Raw genomic sequence first — 24,768 nt, forward strand, 5'->3', positions numbered from 1 at the left:
GGTATATGTGTAAGTTTATGTACCAAATGAGAAAAAAAGATGATTTCTCCAGAATATCTTTCACAAAGAACTGTATTTTTTTTTTACTTTACACATCATTTCTTTTTTTCTCAGTGCATTTTGGCCTTCTGAGATCTACCATATAAATAACCAAAGTCTAATAACTTTCTTTACATATTTATGTGAAGTGATACCTTGTCATGGGACATAAAATTATAAGCTGACGTTTAGATAAATACCTTTCTGAAAATTTTGAGTTCTGAAAATTGAGACATAAGTCACCCACAATAGTGAGAGACTAGGCAGGTTCTTTGGCTATTTTTCAACGCCCAGTTTTGCTCACTCAGGTGTGTCCTTCTCTCTTGCAACTGCATGAACTTTAGTCCACTAGGCTCCTCTGTCCACAGGTTTATCCAGGCAAGAATACTGGAGTGGGTAGCCATATCCTTCTCTCAGGGATTTCCTGTCCCATGGATTGAACCTGGGTGTACTCAATTGCATGCCGATTCTTTACCATCTGAGCCAGCAGTGAAACCCTCAGTGCTTATTAAACTCTAATTAAACTGAATTTGAAAACTCATCAGAGAGTAACTGAGCATAGATAAAAGGTATGAAATCTTTCTATTAAAGAAAGCACAATGACATCATCATTTTGTTTGAATATATACACACTCAAACAATACACACACAAAAAATAGACATTTATTACAAACTAGGTATTGGAGGGAAAAACTGGACAAAGAAAATGTAAGGGATTGGGTACTACAGAAACATTTTTTTCTGCTGCCTGAAATTGTTTAGAACTGATTATTGCTAGCCATAGCTCAATTAAGATGTCAAAATAAAGATTTTAAACTGAATCATGCAAAACCAATACAATATTGTAAAGTAATTAGCTTCCAATTAAAATAAATAAATTTATATTAAAAAATTAAAAAATAAACTGAATCATTGTGTAATGGAAAGACTTCTCTACCAAAAATATAGAAATATTATTTGATTTTCCTTAGGCTTGGACTTTCCAGGTGGGGCTAAAGTTAAAGAGTCTGCCTGCAAATTCAGGAGGTGTAAGAAACGTGGGTTCAATCCTTTGAGTAAGATTTCCTGGAGAAAAAAATAGCAACCCACTCCAGAATTTTTGCCTGGTGGATAACATGGACAGAGGAGCCTGGTGGGCTATTGTTCATAGGGTCACAAATTGCTGGATGTGACTCAATGTCTGAGCATGACCACAAAGCACTTTTGGAAAGTCACATCCCAACTCCTATTACTATTGAAAGTGAAGTGAAAGTTGCTCAGTTGTGTCCTGCTCTTTGCGACCCCATGGACTGTAGCCTGCTAGGCTCCTCTCTCCATGGAATTCTCCAGGCCAGAATACTGGAGTGGGTGGCTGTTTCCTTCTTCAGGGGATCCTCCCAACCCAAGGGACAAACCTAGGACTCCTGACTTGCAGACAGATTTTTTACCATCTGAGACACTATGGAAGCCCAAGAATACTGGAATGCTTCCTGACCTGCCTATAGGTTTCTCAAGAGGCAGGTCAGGTGGTCTGGTATTCCCATCTCTTTCAGAATTTTCCACAGTTTATTGTGATCCACAAAGTCAAAGGTTTTGGCATAGTCAATAAAGCAGAAAGAGATGTTTTTCTGGAACTCTCACTTTTTTTGATGATTCAGCAGATGTTGGCAATTTGATCTCTAGTTGAGTTTAGCATGATCATAAAAAGCAACAATAAAATGAAAAATGAGATACATAAGGAATACAGTCAGTTTATAAAAAGTAAAGTCCTGATTTGTAATGTTTTGCCAATTTGTATGTTGTAAATATGCTGCAGCTGATTTCAGGTTACTGATGTGAAAATGAAACAATGATCTTTTGCAAGCCAATAGTAGTCACCTCTAGTATCCATCAACTAAAGATACAGCTCAAAAGTAAATTGTGAGTAAAAGGGGAACATTTCCTCAACTATATTTTGGAAACAGTCATAAAAACTAAGTTACAGGGACTTACCTGACGGCCCAGTGGTTGAGACTTCTTCCAATGCAAAGGGTGCAGATTCGATCCCTGGTCGGAAAGTTAGGATCCTACATTCCTCCTGGAGAAGAAACCAAAACAAAACAGAAGCAGTTGTATTTAACAGTGTATTTATGTTTTGATTTATTGTAACAAATTCAATAAATAACTTAAGAATAAGAAAGAAAGTGAAGCCACTCAGTTGTGTCTGACTATGCGACCCTATGGACTGTAGCCCACCAGGCTCCTTCATCCATGGAATTTTCTAGGCAAGAGTACTGAAGTGGGTTGCCATTTCCTTCTCCAGGGGATCTTCCCAACCCAGGGATGAACCCAGGTCTCCCGCACTGTGCGCAGATGCTTTACTGTCTGTTCAGCTGAGTTCAGTCGCTCAGTCCTGTCTGACTCTTTGCAGCCCCATGAATCGCAGCATGCCAGGCCTCCCTGTCCATCACTAACTCCCAGAGTTCACCCAGACTCACATCCTTCGAGTCAGTGGAACAACAGACTGGTTCCAAATAGGAAAAGGAGTACCTCAAGGCTGTATATTGTCACCCTGCTTATTTAACTTATATGCAGACTACATCATGAGAAACGCTGGGCTGGAAGAAACACAAGCTGGAATCAAGATTGCTGGGATAAATATCAATAACCTCAGATATGCAGATGACACCACCCTTATGGCAGAAAGTGAAGAGGAACTAAAAAGCTTCTTGACGAGGGTGAAAGAGGAGAGTGAAAAAGTTGGCTTAAAGCTCAGCATTCAGAAAATGAAGATCATGGCATCTGGTCCCATCACTTCATGGCAAATAGATGGGGAAACAGGGGAAACCGTGTCAGACTTTATTTTTCTGGGCTCCAAAATCACTGCAGATGGTGATTGCAGCCATGAAATCAAAAGACGCTTACTCCTTGGAAGAAAAGTTATGACCAACCTAGATAGCATATTCAAAAGCAGAGACATTACTTAACCAGCAAAGGTCTGTCTAGTCAAAGCTATGGTTTTTCCAGTGGTCATGTATGGATGTGAGAGTTGGACTGTGAAGAAAGCTGCACGCTCAAGAATTGATGCTTTTGAAGTGTGGTGTTGGAGAAGACTCTTGAGAGTCCCTTGGATTGCAAGGAGATCCAACCAGTCCATTCTGAAGGAGATCAGCCCTGGGATTTCTTTGGAAGGAATGATGCTAAAGCTGAAACTCCAGTACTTTGGCCACCTCATGCGAAGAGTTGACTTATTGGAAAAGACTCTGATGCTGGGAGGGATTGGGATCATGAGGAGAAGGGGACAACAGAGGATGAGATGGCTGGATTGCATTACTGTCTGAGCCACCTAAAAAAAAAAAAAATCAAACTACATAATGTTATATGTTCTACATTTCCTTTCAATTGGGATGATCTTGATCCCTGTCTCCTGTACAATGTCACGAACCTCATTCCATAGTTCATCAGGCACTCTATCTATCAGGTCTAGGCCCTTACATCTATTTTTCATTTCCACTGTATAATCATAAGGGATTTGATTTAGGTCAGACCTGAATGGTCTAGATAGGAAAGAAATGGAAAAAAGCAAAATGGCTGTCTGGGGAGGCCTCACAAATAGCTGTGAAAAGAAGAGAAGCGAAAAGCAAAGGAGAAAAGGAAAGATATAAACATCTGAATGCAGAGTTCCAAAGAATAGCAAAAAGAGATAAGAAAGCCTTCTCCAGGGATCAATGCAAAGAAATAGAGGAAAACAACAGAATGGGAAAGACTAGGGATCTCTTCAAGAAAATCAGAGATACCAAAGGAACATTTCATGCAAAGATGGGCTCAATAAAGGACAGAAATAGTAGGACCTAACAGAAGCAGAAGATATTAAGAAGAGATGGCAAGAATACATAGAAGAACTATACAAAAAAGTTCTTCACAACCCAGATAATCACGATGGTGTGATCACTGATGTAGAGCCAGACATCCTAGAATGTGAAGTCAAGTGGGCCTTAGAAAGCATCACTATGAACAAAGCTAGTGGAGGTGATGGAATTCCAGTTGAGCTATTCCAAATCCTGAAAGATGATGCCGTGAAAGTGCTGCACTCAATATGCCAGCAAATCTGGAAAACTCAGCAGTGGCCACAGGACTGGAAAAAGTCAGTTTTCATTCCAATCCCAAAGACAGGCAATGTCAAAGAATGCTCAAACTACCACACAATTGCACTCATCTCACACGCTAGTAAAGTAATGCTCAAAATTCTCCAAACCAGGCTTCAACAATATGTGAACCATGAACTTCAAGATGTTCAAGCTGGTTTTAGAAAAGGCAGAGGAAGCAAAGTCAAATTGCCAACATCTGCTGAATCATGGAAAAAGCAAGAGAGTTCCAGAAAAGCATCTATTTCTGCTTTATTGACTATGCCAAAGCCTTTGACTGTGTGGATCATAATAAACTGTGGAAAATTCTGAAAGAGATGGGAATACCAGACCACCTGATCTGCCGCTTGAGAAATTTATATGCAGGTCAAGAAGCAACAGCTAGAACTGGACGGAACAACAGACTGGTTCCAAATACGAAAAGGAGTGCGTCAAGGCTGTATATTGTCATCCTGTTTATTTAACTTCTATGCAGAGTACATCATGAGAAACGCTGGACTGGAAGAAACACAAGCTGGAATCAAGATTGCCAGGAGAAATGTCAATAACCTCATATATGCAGATGACACCACCCTTATGGCAGAAAGAGAAGAGGAACTCAAAAGCCTCTTGATGAAAGTGAGAGTGGAGAGTGAAAAAGTTGGCTTAAAGCTCAACATTCAGAAAATGAAGATCATCGCATCTGGTCCCATCACTTCATGGGAAATAGATGGGGACACAGTGGAAACAGTGTCAGAGTTCATTTTTCTGGGCTCCAAAATCACTACAGATTGTGACTGCAGCAATGAAATTAGAAGGTGCTTACTCCTTGGAAGGAAAGTTATGACCAACCTAGATAGCATATTCAAAAGCAGAGACATTACTTTGCCAACAAAGGTTCATCTAGTCAAGGCTATGCTTTTTCCTGTGGTCATGTATGGATGTGAGATTTGGACTGTGAAGAAGGCTGAGAGCTGAAGAATTGATGCTTTTGAAGTGTGGTGTTAGAGAAGACTGTTTAGAGTCCCTTGGACTGCAAGGAGATCCAACCAGTCCATTCTGAAGGAGATCAGCCCTGGGATTTCTTTGGAAGGAATGATGCTAAAGCTGAAACTCCAGTACTTTGGCCACCTCATGCAAAGAGTTGACTCATTGGAAAAGACTCTGATGCTGGGAGGGATTGGGGGCAAGAGAAGAAGGGGAAGACAGAGGATGAGATGGCTGGATGCCATCACTGTCTCGATGGACGTGAGTCTCAGTGAACTCCGGGAGTTGGTGATGGACAGGGAGGCCTGGTGTGCTGTGATTCATGGGGTCGCAAAGAGTCCGACACGACTGAGAGACTGATCTGATCTGATCTGATATGTTCTACATAGATACTCATATATATACAAATATGAGTATACATCCAAGGGTTTAGGTTTTTGTTTTTGCTTTTTTTAGGAAAAGATGATAATCATTTGAGGAGGAAGTGAAGTAAAAATAATTTAAAATTGGTCAATGTTTTCTTCAAATATATCTATAATTTACCTTATTCACTTAAACAGTTACCTGAAGGAAACAAATATTAAGCTTGTCAATCTGGACACAGGAATATGGTTATTTCTGTTTGGTATCTTTATTTTATTGTAGTATCCGATTTTTATCTAAAATTTAAGAGAAAATATGTACTCTAAAAGAAATCAGAAACACAGATAACTGTCATAGTGTCAGATGCTTAAATGAAGTCACTATGGTGGCAGAAAGTGGTATAAAGATTTCGAATGAATTCTTGGTGACAACACTTGTATATCTGCTCTAGAGAATCTATAAATAAGGAAAGATATAATGATTGTTTAGTGAATAAATAATCCTTTAAAGATGTAGAAGCTTGGCCCATTTTTGTTGAGTTACCTCCAACAAATACTGGAGAATGGGGAAATACTGTAAAATCATATGTAATGGAAGCTACAAGAGGAAAACCTATGCAAACTATTGAATATAATTGTACGACCTACTTGGCAAAAATGTGGTGAAATCCTAGAAGTCTAGTCTGGGAGTGATATCCTTGATTATGAAAGACAGTGACCATGTAATTTGAATTTACATTTTAATTTGCATTGTACATTTACATTATCAATTACATTTACACTTACAAAAACTGGGATACTTTCTGAATGAAAGATGGCACTATGATTAATTGTGCCTGGGTAAGAAGTGTGAAACTGTAAATGAGGATTCGCACCCAAATTAAGTATAACTGATGCTTTTTACTGAAATATATGGATTGGAAGTGAAAAAATATAAGCTTTGAAGTTACATGATGAGTGATTGGATAAGGAGAATCTATACAAGAACTGAGAAAAAAAGATAGATGAGAAAGCATTTTAGAAAACCTTGCTAAAAGGCAGTTGGTTAAAAGTAATGTATCCAGTTCCTTAGTGAAAGTTATTGAGAAAAATATTCAGAAAGGGCAAAAATATGAATTTATATCTAGAGCATACTTAGAAGTATGAATATACATTATTTGACAAAGGTGATAATTTAACCATCTCCTAAATAGCAGACCCATTTTCCAGAAACTTTACAAAGTATGTCTGCATTATTTTTAACCATCTGCTTTTTGAAATATTTTTTTTTTTCCTGTGGGTTCATTTAGAGAGAAGATCATACCAGTGTTTTATAAAAGTAGACAGAAGTTGCTCTTTTGATATCTCAGATTTTCTGAAGGAAAGAAAATCATTGCCTATTATGGAGTTTAAAAATCCACAATTATCCTTTTGTCAAGGTGTTTATTGAGGAATCAGGCCTACTAAATTGTCAAAGCATACAATTTCCTTTTTCCTGTGATTGTTTGCTCCAGAGCCAGAATGAGAGAACCAGCTGGGTAGGCAGTGATTTTTAATTCCTTTGTCATTCTATAACAAAGGAATATTTCCCCTATTCTTCAAAGTTACACTCTCTATAACCACTACCCAGAGTTTTTAACATGGTAAGCTATTCAAACTAAATCCCATCCCACTCTGTTGAAATTACTATCTTCCACTCTGATGAAATTATTACATTCATATGATAAATAATTCTAATTCATTTTTAGTGATACAAATATCCCAGTACATTCCTGTTTCAGTTCGGTTCAGTTCAGTTGCTCAGTTGTCTCCGACTCTTTGCGACCCCATGAACAGCAGCATGGCAGACCTCCCTGTCTATCAACAACTCCCGGAGTTTACCCAACTTCATGTCCATTGAGTCAGTGATGCCATCCAACCATCTCATCCTGCTGTCCCCTTCTCCTCCTGCCCTCAATCTTTCCCAGCATCAGGGTCTTTTCCAGTGAGTCAGCTCTTCCCATCAGGTGGCCAACGTATTGGAGTTTCAGCTTCAACATCAGTCCTTCCAAGGAACACCCAGAACTGATCTCTTTTAGGATGGACTGGTTGGATCTCCTTGCAGACCAAGAGACTCTCAAGTCTTCTTCAACACCACAGTTCAAAAGCATCAATTGTTCTGCGCTCAGCTTTCTTTATATTCCAATTCTCACATTTATAAATGACTACTGAAAAAACTTGTCTAGATGGAACTTTGTTGAAAAAGGAATGTCTCTGCTTTTTAATATGCTATCTAGGTTGGCCATAAGTTTCCTGCCAAGGAGTAAGCATCTTTTAATTTCATGGCTGCAGTCATCATCTGCAGTGATGTTGGAGCCCTCAAAAATGAAGTCAGCCACTGTTTCCACTGTTTCCCCATCTATTTGCCATGAAGTGATGGGACCAGATGCCATAATCTTCATTTTCTGAATGTTGGGCTTTAAGCCAACTTTTTCACTCTCCTCTTTTGCTTTCATCAAGGAGCTCTTTAATTCTTCTTCACTTTCTACCATAAGGGTGGTGTCATCTGCATATCTGAGGTTATTGATATTTCTTCCAGCAACCTTTATTCCAGCTTGTGCTTCTTCCAGCCCAGCGCTTCTCAAGATGTTCTCTGCACAGAAGTTAAATAAGCCAGGTGACAATATACAGACTTGACTGACTCCTTTTCTTATTTGGAACCAGTCTGTTGTTCCATGTCCAGTTCTAACTGTTGCTTCCTGACCTGCAAACAGGTTTCTCAAGAGACAGGTCAGGTGGTCTGGTATTCCCATCTCTTTCAGAATTTTCCACAGTTTATTGTGATCCACACAGTCAAAGGCTTTGGCATAGTCAATGAAGCAGAAATAGATGTTTTTCTGGAACTCTTTTGCTTTTGCTATGATCCAGCAGATGTTGGCAATTTGATCTCTGGTTCCTCTGCCTTTTCTAAAACCAGCTTGAACATCTGGAAGTTCACGGTTCATGTATTGCTGAAGCCTGTCTTGGTGAATTTTAAGCATGACTTTACAAGCGTGTGAGATGAGTGCAATTGTGTGGTAGTTTTAGCATTCTTTGACATTGCTTTTCTTTGTTATTGGAAGGAAAATTGACCTTTTCCTGTCCTGTGGTCACTGCTGAGTTTTCCAAATTTGCTGGCATATTGAGTGCAGAACTTTCACAGCATCATCTTTCAGAATTTAAAATAACTCACCTGGAATTCCATCAATTCCTCTAGCTTTGTTCATAGTGATGCTTTCTAAAGCCCACTTGACTTCACATTCTAGGATGTCTGGCTCTAGGTCAGTGATCACACCATAGTGATTATCTGGGTCATGAAGCTCTTTTTGTACAGTTCTTCTGTGTATTCTTGCCACCTCTTCTTAATATCTTCTGCTTCTGTTAGATCCATAACATTTCTGTCCTTTGTCAAGCCCATCTTTTCATGAAATGTTCCCTTGGTATCTCTAATTTTCTTGAAGAGATCTCTGTGGCTGCTGCTAAGTCGCTTCAGTCATGTTTGACTCTGTGCGACCCCATAGACGGCAGCCCACCAGGCTCCCCCATCCCTGGGATTCTCAAGGTGAGAACACTGCAGTGGTTTGCCATTTCCTTCTCCAATGTATGAAAATGAAAAGTGAAAGTGAAGTCGCTCAGTCGTCTCCAACTCTTTGCAACCCCATGGACTGCAGCCTACCAGGCTCCTCCATCTATGGAATTTTCCAGGCAAGAGTACCGGAGTGGGGTGCCATTGCCTTCTCTGGAAGAGATCTCTATCCTTTCCCAATCTGTAGTTTTCCTCTATTTCTTTGCATTGATCACTGAAGAAGACTTTCTTATCTCTCCTTGCCATTCTTTGGAACCCTGCATTCAAATGGGAATTTCTTTAATTTTCTCCTTTGCTTTTCACTTCTCTTCTTTTCACAGCTATTTGTAAGGCCTCCTCAAATAGCCATTGTGCTTTTTTGCATTTCTTTTCCATGGGGATGGTCTTGATCACTGTCTCCTGTACAATGTCATGAACCTCCGTCCATAGCTCATCAGGAACTCTATCTATCAGATCTAGTCCCTTAAATCTATTTCTCACTTCCACTGTATAATCATAAGGGATTTGATTTAGGTCATACCTGAATGGTCTAGTGCTTTTCCCTACTTTCTTCAATTTAAGTCTGAATTTCCAATAAGGAGTTCATGATCTGAGCCATAGTCAACTCCCGGTCTTGTTTTTGCTGACTGTACAGAGCTTCTCCATCTTTGGCTGCAAAGAATATAATCAATCTTATTTCGGTGTTGACCATCTGGTGATGTCCATGTGTAGAGTCTTCTCTTGTGTTGTTGGAAGAGGGTGTTTGCTATGACCAGTGCATTCTCTTAAAAAACAAACAAACAAACAAACAAACAAAAACCTCTATTAGCCTTTGCCCTGCTTCATTCCATACTCTAAGCCATATTTGCCTTTTACTCCAGGTGTATCTTGACTTCCTACTTTTTCATTCCTGTCCCCTAAAATGAAAAGGACATCTTTTAGGGGTTTTAGTTCTAAAAAGGTCTTGTAGGTCTTCATAGAACCATTCAGCTTCAGCTTCTTCAGCGTTAGTGGTTGGGGCATAGGTTTGGATTACTGTGATATTGAATGGTTTGTCTTGGAAATGAACAGAGATCATTCTGTCGTTTTTGAGATTGCATCCAAGTACTGCATTTCAGACTCTTTTGTTGACCATGATTGCTACTCCATTTCTTCTAAGGGATTCCTGCCCACAGTAGTAGATATAAAGGTCATCTGAGTTAAATTCACCCATTCCAGTCCATTTGAGTTTGCTATTGAGTGCACTAGAAGGAAACAGAATAACCACTGGGACAGAGGTGAGACTGCTCACCAATCACTCAGTACTTTTTTTTTTTTTCTTTTGATGGTGACATAGTGTAGACTGTATGCATGAGGGAGGTTAGTAACTATGGACTGAGATGTTATAGAATCATCCTCTTTCTTGGATGCAGGAAAGCAAAGGAGAGATGCAGGAAAGAAATGAAACAGAGCTTCTGCATTTAACTCGTGATAACTTAACTGATGGGGGTGAAAAGAAACACTAAAGTGCATCCGAGCTTTCAATTACAGAGACCCATGATCCTTCTGCCTCTTTAGAGCTTCTGGTAAATCATCCACCTTCTGGATTTCTTCCTAGATCACTACCTCCCCAGAATCCACAGTTACAGCTATTGTACTTCTCATGTCTTCTATGAGACTTCTTCTTGATGAAAAGCAAAGTCTGTTAGAGTACTGATTCAATCAGTTTCCAAATAGCTATTATCAATCATGTGATATTTTTCCCAGTATTGATTTTCCAAACAGTGTTTACATGTCCACTGAGTCAGTGGCTGTCCACACTCACAGAAGTCATACATTTACTGGGACAGTTCATTATGGTGAGGAAACATTGTGTGAAGAGACTGTGTCTGACCCAGCTGTGCAGGAGATTTACAAGAGTCATAGTCAGTAGGCTATGTTCTCAATCAAGTTCCATTGTGAGATCTATTTGACACCTTCCCTTGATTGTGTAATACAGGGTTTAATCAATGTAAGGCTTACAGTAATGTCACCCAGTAAAATGAAATATTTCCCTGATGATAATCTGTTTTTTCCTTGTTTATAATGATATTAGCATCAAGGGTTATGACCTACATTGTCTACACAATGTCACACAACTCTCAGAATCAGTGATTTGACCAGAAAGGTGCGAGTCCCGAGGTGCCTTTCACATTAATGACTGTGCCAAAGTTTGCTGTTACTCTAACTCTGGTTTCCCTGGGTTTCGTGACCACTGAGCACACCACATGATAGGCATGGTCTAGACCTCTAGCTGCTAGTGCCTCCAGGAATAAACATAAATGCAGGGAGCCCCTTGCTCCATGACTGAGGATCATATGGCTGAGTGATCAGTGCAGGTCAGGGGTCCAGAGCAGCCACATTGGACCACCCCCAGGTTCTCAGTTTGACTTTTCCATTTAGAAGGTCAAGAGCTTGGACCATTTTTCTCAGCACCATCTCTATCTGATATTAATCAAACTTGAGGAATATCTGTGTTGAAGAAAGAACCAGGTAATGTATAACCAGTGTGCTGTGATGAGAAGTGTTTAGAAAGTTCACAGCTGACTTGTGCTGTGTAAGAGGGAAACATCTCTTGAGGAATCATCACATACACACACACACAGAGCTTCAAAATCTTAGCACATGGGCTCACATATGGGCCCCAAACCTGACTCAAACAAACTCACAGCATCTAAACGATGGAGTAGTTTCCAGAAACCGTAGAACACAGACATTGTTCTTTCCTTGATATCAGTCTCTTCTCTGCAGCCCCAGGCCTCATCCCTTCTAGAAATTCAGTATTAGGGTGACTCTCCAAACAGAGCCAGCAAGCAAGCCCCACCTTCATCAACTAGATGTTTCCTCAGCAAAGGGACAAGCCCTGCATATTTACCTTGTTCACTGGCTACTCCATAGGCCTGTGATTAGAGAGAAGCAGACAGTGTGAGGGTGTCAGCATCAGCTGTTCTGCAGTAAGCCTGCTGTCACTAATTTTTGTCCTTAGATGACTAACACTCTTTAAGTCAATGTCTCCAAAAGAAAACAGAGAGGATCCTTGTTGAAAAGGCTGGACTGTTTCACGTAAGAGCTCTCACTTTCAATTTGACCAACAATTACAACAATTATTTTTGAAACAGGAAAAATTTCTAATGAGGAAAATACCTACAGTGGTAACTGATGCTGCCCTTTTTAAATGTCCTTTTGAATCAAGTTTGTGTTGATAATAGATTTTTTCTCAATATTTCCCCAGCCAAGGAACTGCATACCTCAGTGATAATGTATATTGTCAGATTACTATAACTGCATTCAAATGAATATAAAATAAAGAAGTGAAGCAACAGTCTTATCCCAGATAAAGCCAGGTGAGCTTACCTTCAGGCAACTTGGAGGCTGAACAGCCTCTGGTGCAGCCTCATTCCAGCCCTGGTGCAATTCCGCCAGCAGGTCCTCCTGAGACATGAGAGGGACACAGAACAGCCATCAGGACAGAGGTGAGTCTGCTCTCCAATCACTCAGCATGTTTTTTGGATGGGGACATGTGGTGGTGTGTTGCATGAGGGAGGTTAGTAACTATGGAATGAACTGCTGTTGAATCATCCAATTTGCATAAGGAAGAAGAGCAAAAGAGAGGTTTAGGAAAGAAATGAAACAGAGATTATTCCTTTTATTTAGTGATAACCTAACAGCTGGGGAAAAAAGAAACACTAAAATTCATGCCAGCTTTCAGTGACAGAGACTCATGACCCGCCTGCCTGTTTATAGCTTCTGCTAAATTGCTCCCATCTTCTAGATTTCTTCGTAGATCACTGCCTCCCCACTATTCACACTTACAGCTATTGTACTTACCAAGTTTTCTATGAGACTTTGCTTTTGATTAAATGCAAGCTTTGTTAGAACACTAAATTCAATCCTACTTTTCCAAATAGCTATTATCAATCATGTGATATTTTCTGCCAGTCTTCATTTTCCAAAACATATTTGCATGTCCACTTACACAGTGGTTGTTCACACTCACAGAAGTCATACATTAGTGGGACAGTTCATTATTGTAATGAAGTATGGGATGAATGCTGACCTTCTCAGACTCAGTTGCACAGAAGATTTGCAATAAGAGTCATGGTCAGTAGACTAACTACCAAGTTCCACTGTGAGGTCTATTTGATACCTTCCCTTGAGTGTGTACAACAGGTTTAATCAATGCAAGACTTGTGGTAATGTCACCCAATACAATGAAATATCTCCCTGATGATAATCTGCTTTTTTTTCTTGCTTAAACAGTGACATTAGCACCAAATGATATGACATACAGTGTCTACACAGGGCCACACAACTCTCAGAATCTGTGAGTTGACCAGGAGGATGTGAGTCCCAAGGTGCCTTTCACACTAATGACTGTGCCAAAGTTTGCATTAATGTACCTATGGTTGCCCTGGGTTTGTGACCACTGAGCACATCTTATAATGATGGGCATGGTCTGGACCTCTGGAGCTGTATTACCTCCTGGTTTGGACACAGATGCAGGGACCCTGTTGCTCCATGACTGAGGATTATGGCTGAGCAGTAAGAGCAGTTCAGGGGTTCAGAGAAGCCACACTAGGATCACCCCTAGGTTTGGCTTTTAAACATAGGAGGTCAAGAACTTGGGCCATTTTTCTCAGCACCATCTCCATCTGAAGAAAATGAATATTAAGCAAACTTGAGGAATGGATGAATTGAGAAAAGAGTCGGTAGTGTATCGTCAAAGTGCAGTAGCAATAAGTGTTTAGAAAGCTCACAGTTGACTTGTGCTGCGTAAGAGGGAAACATCTAAGGAAACACACACACACACACACACACACACACACACAGAGCTTCAGAATCACACCACATGGGCCCACACATGGGCCCCCAAACCGGATTCACACAAACCTATAGCATCTAAATGATGTAGTTCTTTCCAGAGACCATAGAACACAGACATTGTTCTTTCCTGGGAGATCAGTCCCTTTTCTGCACCTCAAGACCTCACCCCCTGTAGGAATCCAGCATCAGATCGCCTCTCCAGCCAGAGCCGGCCAGAGAACCCCACCTTCCTCAGTTAGATTGTTCCTCAGCAGAGGGTTGATCCCTGAATGTTTACTGTGTTCATAGGCTGCTCCGGATTCCTGTGATTAGAGAGAAGAAAACAGAGTGAGGGTGTCAACATCCTGTGTCCTTTGAACTAGGCCTTCTGTTATCGGAGTTCTGTCCTCAGATAGTCAAAACTCTTTAATCCTTGGCCCCATATGAAAACAGAGAGGCCCCCTGTTACGAATTCTAGACTGTTTCATGTGGGATCTCTCAGTTTCAATTTGACCATCAATTACAAAATTATTTATCAATTAGGAAAAATTTCTGCTGATCAAAGTACCTACAGTAGTAACTGATGCTATCTTTTTTTAATGTCATTTTGAATCAAGTTTCTGTTGATAATAGATTTATCCTCAATATTTCCCCAAAGACTTGCATACATCTGTGGTAATGAACATTGTCAGATTACTATAACTGCATTCTACTGAATAAAAAATAAAGAAGTGAAGCAATAGTCTTACCCCTGAGGAGGGAGGAGGGTTCAGGATGGGGAACACATGTATACCTGTGGTGGATTCATTTTGATATTTGGCAAAACTAATACAATTATGTAAAGTTTAAAAATAAAATAAAATTTTTTTTTTAAAAAAAAAAAGGAAAAAAAAAAAAAAAAAAAGAGAGAGAGAGAGGTGAGCTTACCTTCAGGGTATTCAGAGGCTGTTCCTCAGCCCAAGCCTGGGGCAGTTCCTCCATCAGGTCATCCTCGGGATCTGGAGGGATGCAGAGTAACTGTTAGGACACTAGTGAGGCTGCTCACCCATCACTCAGGGTTTTTTCTTTTTTCTTTTTTTGACGGAGACATGGGATGGAGTGTATGCATGGGGGAGGTTAGTAACTATGGACTGAGCTGCTGTTGAATCATCCTCTTAGCTGGATGAAGAGGATGCATAAGCTGCATTAACTGCATTAACGATGGGGAAAAAAACCACTAAAGTGCATGCCAGCTTTCAATGAAAGAGACCCATGACTCTCCTGCCTGTTTAGAGTTTCTGCTAAATTGCCCTTGTCTCCTGGATTTCTTCCTAGATCACTGCCTCCCCAGGATCCACAGTTACAGCTATTATACTTTATCAAGTCTTCCATCAGAATTTCTTCTTGATTAAAAGCAAATTCTTTAGATGACTGAATTCAGTCCTACTTTTCCAAATAGCTATAATCAATCATGAGATTATTTTTTCAGTCTTCATTTTCCAAACAATATTTTCCTATCCACTGAGTCATGGACACTGTGGCTGTCCACACTCACAGAAGTGATACATTTTGGGGACAGCTTATTATGGAAAGATACCATGAGGTGAATACTGACTGTCTGTGACTAGGCTGTGCAGGAGATTTACAAGTCATAGTCACTATCTTAACTATCAAGTTCCACTGTGAGATCTATTTGACACCTTCCCTTGAGTGTGTCCTACAGGGTTTAATCAATGTAAGGCTTATTTTAATGTCACCCAACAAAAAGATATCTCCCTGATGATAATGTACATTTTTGCTTGTTTAAGCAATGACACTAGCACCAACAAATATGACCTACATTGTCTAATAAGGCCACACAACTCTCAGAATCTGTGAGTTGACCAGAAGGATGCTAGTATTGAGGTGCCTTCCACACTAATGATTGTGCCAAAGTTGGCTCTTAATACACCTATGCTTGCCCTGGGTTCCATGACCACTGAGCCCACCTTAAAATGATGGGCATGGTCTGGATCTATGGAGCTGCTAGTACCTCCAGGCATAAACATAGATACAGGGACCCCCTTGCTCCGTGACTAGGATTTCAAGGCTGAGTGATCAGTGCAGGTCAGGGGTCCAGAGCAGTCACACTGGGACCACCCCCAGGTTCTCAGTTTGCTTTTCCGCTTAGGAGATGAAGAGCTTGGGCCATTTTTTCTCAGCACCATCTCCATCTGAGGAAAATGCATATTAACCAAACTTGAGGAATGACTGAGTTGAAGAAAGAATCAGGTAATGTATGGCCAGTTGCTGTGGTGATAAATGTTTAGAAAGTTTCTAGTTGACTTGAGCTGTGTAAGAGGGAAACATCTCCTGAGGAAACACACAGAGCTTCAAAATCACACCACATGGGCCCACACTTGGGTCTCAAATCCTGCTTCATACAAATCCACAGAATCTAGATGGTGTAGTTGTTCCCAGGGACCATTGAATACAGACATTGCTCTTTCCTTGAGATCAGTCTGTTCTCTGCACCCTCAGCCCTCACCCCTGTAGGAATCCAACATCAGGGCACCTCTCCAACCAGAGTCAGCAAGAGAACCCCACCTTCATCAGTTAGATTTTTCCTCAACAGAGGAATGGCCCATGCTCATAGGCTGGTTCACTGTTGGGGGCTGGCGTGAGGCACTCCGCCCATGGCAAAGGTCATGAGGAAGGAGGCTCGACATACGCAAAGGCGGGATCAAGCCTCAGGAGTCCCCCTGGAAATCCTCGAGCATCTACCCCCATAACCAGAGCCTGCCTACTTTACTACTTTGGGCTCTCACCTACACCTCTGATTTTACTGGGGGCTGTCCCCCACCACCTCTTTTGGAGAAGGAGTTAACCTAGAGCTCCAGTTAATAAAAACTCCTGGGCGTGACAAGAGTGTTTTAACCTACAAACTCCTCTGAAGGTTCTCTAGCCTGCCTGACAGGCTTGTAGGGCCACATGTGATTGCTCACAGCCTCCCAACCGTGAGAGGCACGAGATGCTTTAAACCTTCTAAAAACAGCTTCCTTAGAAAAGTTAGAAAGCTATTAGTGTAAGTATAATGGGCTGATTAGAAATTGTATTGGTGTCGGGTTTTTTCATTTGTTGAGCCAATGTTTGTTGCTAAGTCTCCATATCCCCTGCTCTTACACACATTAATGAATATATAGAAGAAATAAGTATTAACCTTTGATATTAATCACATTAGACCTTAGGCTAAGTAAATTCTTTCCCTAATTAAAACCCACTATACCCCCACCCAATAGGAATGTAACTTTATTTGGGTGGCGTCTGTTTTAAGAATAATCACCCCTGGAGAAATAAGTGTCCTGGTTGACTGACCGCTGTCACAAGGAGAGGGTCATAAATTGTCAGCAGGCCCCCTGGCCAGAAGATGATGTAACACCCCTAAGACCTCTGTATACATTTGTATGAAGCACCTGACTTTGATAAAAGTCAGGACTGCTGACCCCACGTGACTTTTGCATAACATCTCAGTGTATAAAAGTAGACCATGGAAAATAAAGAATTGGGATCAGTTCCTCGAAAGACTGGTCTCCCCGTGTCTCTCTCTCACTCTGGCTGAGTCTCCATCTGGAGCGCGGAACCCACCATGCTTACTAATTATGCCTGGGCTTCTAAGATCCGACTGGGGAGGCCTCAGTGTCTCCTCTCCTTCGGGTGAACGGAAGGACGTCTGTGGCCTACGTAAGTGGTGCAAACTTCTTGTCTTGAAGTTTTATTGGTCCCCCGCGTAAACCAAGCTACTCAGCCTCTTTTCTCCACTGACTTTTCCTACTGAGCTATCCTCATTCTATTACTCTTTATATCTTTGATGAATAAATAATTAAATAGGTCGCTGACGCCGTCCCCGCTTCGAATACCCTGGATCAGCCGGGGCTGGACCCCGGCAATTCACATGCCTGTGAGTAGAGAGAAAAGAGTGTGAGGGAGTCAGCATCTTGAGTACTTCACATTCAGATCTTTCATTCTTGTTTTGTTCTCAGAAAACCAATTGGGAAAGTGTTGTTGAGTCCACAGCTTCAAAACAAAACATAGAGGATGCCTGTGGAAAAGGCTGGAGCTTTTCCTGGAAGATCTATCCAGCCAATTTTGACCAGCAATTACAAACTTTTTTTTTTCTTCAAAAAGGAACATATTTGGCTGAGGAAATTTCTCCTGACTACAGTTCTTAATATACATTGTCATTTTTGAAAAATGTCCTTTTCAATAAGTTATCTGCTGGGTAAGACTCAATATTCATCCATTGATTTAAAAACTGTGTATATCAGCTGTTTTGAATTTTGAAACTTTATCTGAATTCAGGTAAAAAGTAAAGCCATGAAGCAACACTTTTATCCCAGAAAAATAAGGGGTACTTACCACAGAAGTGGGCAGAGCCTCTTCCTCGAACTTTGAATTGGATAGCTCCTCTCTCTGGCCCTCAGAGAGCTCTAGGAGGACATAGAGGGATTGTCAGGACATCTGTGATGCTGATCGGGAAGACCTTGTTAATGTGGACACATGGGGGGCGTGTATGGACGTGGGTGCTAAATAAGTGTGGGCTGGGATCTGTTGGACAACCTTCCTGGTGGGTGGAGAAAGGCTAAGGAGATGAATATTTCAGAAATGAGTCAGACGGCCTTTAACTTTTTCCTTAAGGGGACCCTGATTGACTTGAAATTGTCAGTCTGAAAAAGGGAAACAGTAGCCATGTACAGTTATAAGACTTGGACCGTAAAGAAGGCCAAGTGCCAAAGAACTGATGCTTTACAACAGTGGTACCGTAGAGACTCTTGAGAGTCTCTTGGACTGCAAGGAGATCAAACCAATGAATCTTAAAGGAAATCAACCCTGAATATTCATTGGAAGGACTGATACTAAAGCATCAATACTTTGGCCATCTTATGTGAAAGTCAGACTCACTGGAAAAGCCCCTGATGGTGGGAAAACTGAGGGCAGGAGGAAAAGAGGGCAGGGGAAGGACGAGATGGTTGGATGGCATCAACTCAATGGATGTGAATTTGAGCAAACTCCAGGAGATAGTGAAGGGCAGGGAAGTCTGGTGTGCTGCTGTCCATGGGCTCACAAACAGTCAAATACAACTTATCAGCTGAGCATTGTGATCAAGGATACATTGTATTTATTCCTTTCATAACTTTTTTTTCCTTTTCAGCTTTGTTTTCTAATATAAATGTATTTATTTTAATTGGAGGCTAATTACTTTACAATATTACATTGGTTTTGCCATACATCAACATGAATCCACCATGGGTGTACACGTGTTCCCCATCCTGATCCCCCCTCCCACCTCCCTCCCCATACCATCCCTCTGGGTCATCCCAGTGCACCATCCCCAAGCATCCTGTATCATGCATCAAACCTAGACTGGCGATTCTTTTCAGAATTAAAAAGTTCCATAGTTTTCATATTCACAATGCTGTGTACCTATCAAAACCATCTACATTGAAATCTGTTTCACCAGATCCAATATAGCCTCTGTACCCATTAAGTCATAATCCACCTTCCCCTTTGCCTCCTGGCTTTGGTAATTTCTATAACCAGCTTCTGTGAGTTAGCCTATTCTATGTACCTTAAACCAGTGGAATGATGCAATATTTGTCTTTCTGTGCCTGCCTTATTTCACTAACCATAATACATTTTTGTATTATTTGGGCCTTCCATTTTGAAGCATATTTCAATTCTTTATTCATATTTATGGCTGAATAATGTTCCATTCTGAGTATATATCATTTTTCATTTACTATTCATCACATGATGGTCTTTGGGTTGTTGCTAAAATTTGAGTACTAATAATACTTAATACTCAATAATACTGGGAACATTAGTGTACAGATTTCTGTATGGTACCTTAATGGTGATAAATAGTATTGTGCATATTTAAAATATCATGAATGTAACAATTCAAAGTGTGAGTCAAGGTTAATTAAGGACTTTTAATTACTAAAATATATATTATCTCACTAATTGTAGTAAATGTACCACACATATATATGAGTAACTTATGATAGCTGAAACTGAAGTGACAGGATATATGATTTTTCTCCACTATCTGTACAACTTTTATGTTAGTGCAATTCTGTTCTAAATAAAGTCTAACAATTTAAAGAAATCTTGAAACATGGCTTCAGGGAGGAACATATCACAGCTAATGTTAAAAAACTAGCTAGTGCCCAAACCATGAGTAGAGACCATCTTCACTCTTAAACATGAACCAGATGTTGAATTTAAAATGCATTTTAGTCCCATAGTTAAAACAGTACCAACTAATATAGTAAATTTCAATTTGACACATGAAACAAAAGAAGAACAATGCTTAATATTTCAGTTTTTTCTTAAATATGAGGCACTGAACATGCTACAATATTTATTCTTGAATGAACTTAATGATACAATTTCCACAGAACCTTCACTTGGGTCAGTTATAGGGTGCACCCTATTACGTGGCCAACAACGAACTCTCTTGACCCAGCTGGTCATTGATATTCTTGACTTCTGAGAGATGTTTCGTTTCACCTTCTGGACGAAACATCCTGTGAAATGATTATAATGGTGAGAGCTGTCGACATCTTCCTGGCAGAGGACCACCCGGGAACTAATAATAATTGATCCACAATTCAATCCTCTGGTCCCCTTCCTCACCAGATCCCTAGCAGGGCCTCCTGAATCCAAGGTGGACTTAGGAAGATCTCTGGTTTGATGTGCACTGAAAACACCCATTAGACTGGCTGTGTGTGCAAATATTTGTATTTAACTGAGGCCTAGAAGCTCAGCAGAGCATGGTGACCATGCCTGATGGACTGGATTCAGATCCTGTTTAGGAGAACTAGGTACTTGGGAAAGACGTATGGATCCCTCTTTGCCTCAGTTCCCTGTCCTGAGTGGAAGAAATGTAAATATGGCCTATTTTTAGTATTATGAGGCTAAGAATGATTAAATACAGGTAAAATATTAGAAAAATAAAGGAGGGATTCTCTGGAAGTCCAGTGGTTAAGAATCTGCCTCACAGTGCAGGAGACAGGGTTTGATTTCTGGTTGTCAAACTCCTGTCCCACATGCCTTGGAGCAACTAAGCCCACATGTTGCAACTACTGAGCCCAAGTACCACAACAAGAGAGTCAGTGCCCTGCAGTGAAAGATCCGCCTGATGTGATGAAGATCCTATGTGCCACAACTAAGACCCAATGCAGCCAAGAAAATAAATAGATAAATAGATAAATAGAAAAGTAAAGGACTGGCGGTTCATAAATGCCCTGTAAGTGTTCAACCTTGAATGATGGGAAGAATAAGGTGGACCTTTAGCAGTGGTTTAAAGCAGAGAGGGCATTTTTATGGCTCCAATAAGCAGGGATGGAAGATTATTCTTCAGCTTTTTCACAGAAAACAAGGCTTTATAGCTCAGGGATAGTACCTATTATCACTTCTTCTGACACCCAGCCCTGTTCAAGAGGAAGGGTGGACAAAGTGGATGCTGTAATCCATATGTTACATTAGAAGGTGTTGAAATTTAGAGAGATGAAGTGACTTTCCAAGAGTCACAGAATGATAAATAGTGAATCTGGGACAGGATTGTAGATGGTTATCTGAGGACACAGATGCCTGCACCCCTGAGACCTGTGCTAAAACACCTCAACCAGGACCTCAACCCTACCCCCACATCAAATTATCCTGCCCCTAGTTTTATGTGGATGAGAGCTGATGCCCTGGAGAAGATGCCTCAGCCTTAAAAAGAGTTTAAATACCACTTGTCTCTGTATTTCAGTTCCTGATCCAAAATACAAGTTTTTTCTGAGCAAAGCCCCTCAGAAAGACCATAGGATTCCAAATCTTTCCATCCTCCAAAGCCTCTTCACACACTCAACCATCTCACAAGCAGCCTTCCCAAAGCCCAGTTCACCTTGCTAAGTGACCAGTGGTCTGTTTGGCCACCAAGTTGGCTCAGAACTCAGAAACTTCTAAATCAAAGACCACAAGATGGTTCCAACAAGAATTAGTTTCCTTTCAACTGACCAAGTCTGGATGAACAGTTAATGTGAATGAACTGGGGAGGTGGCCATCTGTGCTGGCCTTTGGTGGCTTAATTAAGTCTGAGATGCTCAAAGTCTCACAGCTGATCTGAGCACTTATTTGAGCAGCCTGGACCAAGTGCTAGCTAAGAATGGACAGGAGTTCAATCTTTCCCCACTAAAATTCTGACTCTATCAACTCCTCATCATGCCCTAGACCCTGTAGTGGAAGACAACAGAGCCCCATATTCTTTTTGAAAATCATCTCCATCATCACAGCCTGGAGACTGTAACCCTAGATTCTCCTTGAGGGTCAACAGACAGACTCTCCTTCCCTCCATGACCAAATGTTCATCCTACTAACCCGACAGCACTACTCCATCTCACTAAACTCCTTGGCAACAGCCAAACAATGATACAGCCCACATCAACCCATGGGAATCCCACCAGTAAATCCCAATTTCTTTCCTTTTTAAGTCTCTGGATTTACATTGCTGGTGTTTGCAGATTTGGGAAGCAACATTGAGAAGAGTTGAGATGCAGTTGCCTTTTACTGTAATGTCTGATGTTGGGGAGACATCATGGTTCTCCTGTGTTAGTTCTTTCCATTTGTTCTCTGGTAAGAATGTGTACAAAACTGGCATTGGGAAATTGGAAATTTAGGAAGATATTTAAGAGAGCCAGCATACAGGAGAATCAAAACATAATTTAAGGAATAAAAAAAAAAAAACTATAAAACATTTATAACTCTGTAGATAAATTAGAGTGATGGAAAAGGAAAAAAAAAAAAGATGAGGAAAATTCATCAGTAAAAGTTAACCAGCTCATTTGAAGGAAAAGCCTTCAGAGGATCAGTGGGAACCTACCTCCAGAGAAACAGTTCAGGTTACCCATTTTTGAAAGGTTAAAACTGAGCCCTTCTCCCTTGCCACCATATGTGAACCTCTCAGTTCGTAAACTGGCAAACTTGGTACAGAATGTAGAATGTGCCACATTACCGTGGCAACAACACTTCACAGAACATTCAGAATTAACTGGACTCTGCACAGGATGAGTCCAACTGCCACTGTCCAACTGCTACTGTGATTTTATGGACAAGTTTGGCTTGTCAGAGTAAACATTTTATTTCAAAAATTGAATCTCAGGCTCTCAGATTTCTCTCTGATTAAGAAAATAATTTATATGAGTGAAAATGTTCTATCCCAAAATATAGTTGATAGTGAATATTTCAGGGTGAGGAGGGACAAAAATAACACATTGAGAAAAAAAAAAAAAGAGAGAGAGATTCTACTCTTGATTGGAATATCATCTTAGTACTGATCACAAGTTAGTGTTCCTAACACACAGTGAGGCCAAACAACACCAAGAATCAGGAGTCTGGAGCAGAGAATGCCTTACTGCAAGGCCACACAAGGAGAAAAGACAAACAAAAAAAGCTGAGCACCCAGAAAGCTTTCAGCAAAGCACTTTTCTAAGAAACTGAGGAAGTGGCCTGGTTACTTCTGTCAGAGTCTTTGTACTTGAGGTCAGGTCATGGTCAGGTCACAATGTTCCTGTGGTGGTAGTGGTGGTTTAGTCACTAAGTCATGTCCAACTCTTGCGACCCCATGGACTGTAGCCTGCCGGGCTCCTCTATCCATGGGATTCTCCAGGCAAGAATACTGGAGTGGGTTGCCATTTCCTTCTTCAGGGGATCTTCCCAACCCAGGAATCAAACCCAGGTCCCCTGCACTGCAGACAGATTCTTTACTGACAGAGCTATAAGAGAAGCCCTAATGTTCCTGTAAACCTCCAAATGCTATTCTCAGTTCTGATAAGAAAGTGTCAGGTCCTAGGTACCATGCTCTACCACTGGAGTCCAGGCCAGGGCAGGAGGAGGGGGTCCTGGGCTGGCCAGTTATCCTGTCGACAGTGGGGGAAAGCATTCATCCAGCACCCAGTCTGGGGCCTCCAAGCAGTGCCCAGCCCTTGCTGAGGGGGCAGGTCTCAGCTTGCAGCAGCCTCAGAGCAAGGTCCCAGACCCCACCCAACCTTCATCTCTGAGGGAGCCTGGTGCCCAGGACCCAGCCGGGCCTCAGGCTTTTCATTTAAACTGGAGAGATGCACTTGTAGCAAATACCAGTTGGGTTAATTCCCAGTTTGCAACAATTACCCTCTTTGAAAGAGGTCCCAACAACAGAGGCGAGCCTGAAGTAGTGATGTGTAAGATCCTTGCATACCAACCTAACTTCCTGCCATCTCCTGGGTGTGGACAACTGATCAACACTGGACCAAGTGTGGAAACGTGAATGGAGAGACAGAAGCTGGTGAACTCTTACTTTAATAGCCAGGGTCATGTCCTCCAGCTGCCCAGGGCACCAGGGACCATGCACATATTGACCTCTGCAGCTTATAGGTCATGGAGGTGGGGATTGGGGAGAGGTTCGCTGCTTTCTGTTGGGAAGATCCCCTGGAGAAGGGAAAGGCTACCCACTCCAGTATTCTGGCCTGGAGAAAGTCATGGACTGTGTAGTCCATGGGGTTGCAAAGAGTCAGACATGACTGATTGACTTTCACTTTCACTTCCGCAGCTTTGTAGCCTGGATTTGGCCTGTGGGCACCTGTGGCGAGGGCTCTGGGTCTCTGTTGGACACCATCCCCAAACTGTGCTGGGCCCCCATCTCACCCACCTGCCCTGAGGCCTGAGAGCCTGGATAGCACATGGAGAAGGCCTCTGTCCCACATTCACCACACTCTGGCAAGGACTGCTGATGGGTTTCCTGTTGGTGGAGCATGACCTCTAACCCTAGTCTAAGGGTTCCACTAAAGGTCTTACTGTGTGCCCACCCCATCCCTAGTATGGTCTCCACCCATTTATACTCTTCCTGAGTCCCCAGACTTCCCTAGAAGAAACAAAG

Source organism: Bubalus bubalis, chromosome 16, assembly GCF_019923935.1.
Source record: "Bubalus bubalis isolate 160015118507 breed Murrah chromosome 16, NDDB_SH_1, whole genome shotgun sequence".
Lineage (NCBI taxonomy): Eukaryota > Metazoa > Chordata > Mammalia > Artiodactyla > Bovidae > Bubalus > Bubalus bubalis.